Consider the following 3546-nt stretch of genomic DNA (forward strand, 5'->3'; position numbering starts at 1 on the left):
GAAAAACCCACAAAAAATTATATTGACATTGTTTTAAGAGATATTTGGATAGGATATCTTCAAGATTTATATCAGTCTCATAAAAATTGTGGGTTTTTTTTTTTTAAAGAAAATAACAGAAAGTAATGGAAAAGTAACAACCAGTGCAAAATTAATTTAACGAATTATTATTATTTTTTAATCATCATAATGAGGAACATATTATATAGCTTTCCAACATCTGGTGTCAATGACATTGTAAGAGACAAAGAAGCATGCATTATCAGATTTCCTAGTTCTACTTTCTTGCTTTAATGCTAATACTATGTGTTCATCCAAGACAAAACTGTCAGACACATAACCCTGACTACACTGTAAATTATTTAACCACTATTCTCTTTTGGAAGTGTATATTTTGTGGTACCTCTGAAAGAAAACCGTCAGGACAACTCCAAATTGCAGTTCCAACTTTCTTTGGGGAAAGTAATGATAGTTAAAGTATTGTCGGACTGATAGGAAACACAGAGGATTCAGAGGAGAAAAGGGCTTATTCTTGTGGCAATTCTTTTAGCTTCTTGTAACATTCTTCAGATGCTTTGTTTAGACCAACCCTGTTCAATATCAGAAATGTTGATTCATTCAAGATATTCTTTCAAGATTTTCTCTTATAAATTTGTCTCTGACCAACATTTAATAGCAACTCTGGACATGAATAGATAATTTCATTTGGTTCACTTAAAAAAAAACACCTCCCTAATTTGAGCATTCCAAAATTAATTGTAGTTCAGAGGAAACATCTCAATGTCCTTCAGATGTTAGCAACAGCAATATAGCAAGTGCATTTCTATACCACTTATCAGAGGGGACTACAAGTTCCATCATTGCTTATCACTAGCTATCCTAGCTAAGTCAGCTAGGAAGGACCATATTAGCATCTTGAGAGTCATGGTTTCTCTTCGCTCATGCATGAAACCATGTAAGACCTGACAAGCTAAAACATGTAATCACACTACCACCCCTATTATTTTTCAGAGAGTTTGTTCAGAATTAGGTGTATGTTATAACATCTTGGGGCATTTTTAGATCCATTGAGAGTACTTTAGGAGCTATACCCTTGAAAGTGAAGCACATAGATTATTAGGCAGCGAAGACAAGACTTGTCTTTTTCACAGTATGAAGAGTAGGGAAGGAAAATGTTGAAAGCCAAAGACATTTCTGAAAACCTGTGACTGACTTTTTCTTGTGAGGAAAGAGATAATATGGCTCATAGTTCACCTCTTCCTCATCTTCTCTCTGGGAAAGGTGAAGCCTTTGGTGACAAGAGACTTGTGAAAAATATGGGCAGCCAAGATTAAAACTCAAAAAGGCTATTGATTTCCTGCATCATCGGTCATGACCATCATGGCTGGAAATAGAAATCACAGCTTTATGGAATTTTTGGATGTGTTATCATTACCGTACTGGATATAGAGAGGGGTTGTGCCCTCTGAGTAAGAGAATTAATACCACTTTATTCTCTGGACAAAACAGATGTTGTGGATGTCTGTTTGATAAAAAGAGCCTAGTAAAGGAGAATAAAAATGGACGACAAAAAATTCAGTGCCAGATATGATCATCCACTTTTCACAATATTGATTTTGGGCAAAATCTTGAGGACATGTTATAAATAGTTTTATTGGTTTCACTGCTTTTTGGGGGGTTGGGGTAGGATGAATAGGATAGCAATACTAGTCACTAGAGATGGAATCCTATGAAATAAGGGGGGAAAGCCTATCAGTCTACAATTATACACTAAATAATAGATTTTTTTTTTTACCTTAGAGAAAGCACAGTCCTCATTATTAGCTACAGTTACTAGCTCGATCATTAGTATTCATTGATAACAGACCTCTGAGCAGGTCTCTGAGCAACACATTGAAGAGACTATTACATTCACCTCCTGCTTGTGTTGTCTTCAGGCATTTGTCAGGTGTGCAGGTCCTTGGTCTGATTCATCAAGGCAATTCTAGTTTTTTTACAAGTCAGTGCTAGACCATGGGCACAATCTGGGGTGAACTAGAGAACAAGAACCAGGATCTGTGGGACCAGCCTCTCCCACAAATGCATCTAGATCAAGTGCACAAATCATGACATCCTCCAAATGTTGTTGGGCTGCATCTCCTAGCAGTTCAAGAGAGAAGCTTCGTGAATACATTTTTAACCATGGTGTGTATCTGGATAGACAGGCTATCAATAATTCAACATTCTCTAAATGGTTTAGATTATATAAATTGGACCATCAGATGGCCATCTATCTAGGAAAGCTTACATTTCCAAAGCTTAGGCAGGCTTTTACAGCTCTCCGTTTTCAAACAATGCCATCAGTCATGATTGATGGCAGATATTCACACACACCTAAGGCCTCCTGCTTATGTATCTGCGGGGCACCAGAAATCAAGGACCTGCCCCATTATCTGCTTTTCTGCTCTCTTTATATTGACCCAAGGACTAAATTTTTGGGATCTATCTTGTCCAATTTACAGTCTAATACTATTACTGAAAAGATTTTTTATCTTCTGTCGAATATTGATACCAAGGTAACCTATAAGGTGTCATTGTTTACCTCAGCAGCAATCAAAGTTCGTTCATTCGCCTCCTCCTCCTCCTCCTCCTCCGTGAAGCTTTCGGGCCGAGAGGATCCTCTTCCTTGGCGGCCATCATTGAGGCAGAAGTTAATCCTAAGGCTTATCCACTTGCTGATGCTCAACTCACTAAGACATTGCTGGATCTTGTACAACAATCCTGTAACTACAAACAGTTACGCAGAGGTGCCAATGAAGCCACTAAAACCTTGAACAGAGGAATAGCTGAATTCATTGTGATGGCTGCAGATGCTGAGCCCCTTGAGATCATCCTTCACCTCCCACTACTTTGTGAGGACAAAAATGTGCCCTATGTATTTGTACGCTCCAAGCAGGCCCTGGGACGGGCATGTGGTGTTTCTCGGCCTGTCATCGCTTGTTCCATTACTATCAAGGAAGGCTCACAGCTGAAGCCACAAATACAGTCTGTACAACAAGCCATTGAAAGACTATTGGTTTAGGTCTTTTGAGCCACTCATATTAAACATAAATAATTTCAAATGTTTTCTTTAAGCATTTTCCCCAATCTTGTCATTTGTACAGTACCTTTCTTTAGTTTGTCTACCAAATAAATCTTACCCATCTCCATTTCTCAGTCATATTTGCACTTAGACTTTTTAACAAAAGAATTCTCAGTCCATTGATTTAAAATCTTGCTGATGAGGTGAAATAGCTATGTCCAGTGGGATTTAACTAGGTCAGTTGCCCTTTCTCTCAATGAAGATGCATTTGTGGATCAATTGCCTGTTAAAAATTTGAGTTCTAATAAATTCAGGGAATCTAAAAAAAAAAAAAATTCAGGCTAGAGTCATAGCAGACATTGCAGTTGATTGCCATGGGGACGATCTTATCTAATCCATCAAGTTGTTTTTAATGATGTTTTAATTAATCGTTTGGAATTGCTTTTTTAAATTTAAAGTATAAGATTCGGATGTTAATTATTTAA

General features: G+C 37.4%; 1 pseudogene; it reads left to right on the forward strand.

Annotated features, from left to right (window-relative positions):
* The first annotated feature begins 1371 nt into the window (after positions 1-1371).
* On the forward strand, positions 1372-3199 carry LOC149316959 (NHP2-like protein 1 pseudogene; annotated as a pseudogene).
* The last annotated feature ends 347 nt before the right edge of the window (positions 3200-3546 follow it).

This window comes from Sceloporus occidentalis, unplaced genomic scaffold, assembly GCF_023333645.1.
Source record: "Sceloporus occidentalis isolate IW3139 unplaced genomic scaffold, rSceOcc1.0.p SCAF_3, whole genome shotgun sequence".
Taxonomy (NCBI): domain Eukaryota; kingdom Metazoa; phylum Chordata; class Lepidosauria; order Squamata; family Phrynosomatidae; genus Sceloporus; species Sceloporus occidentalis.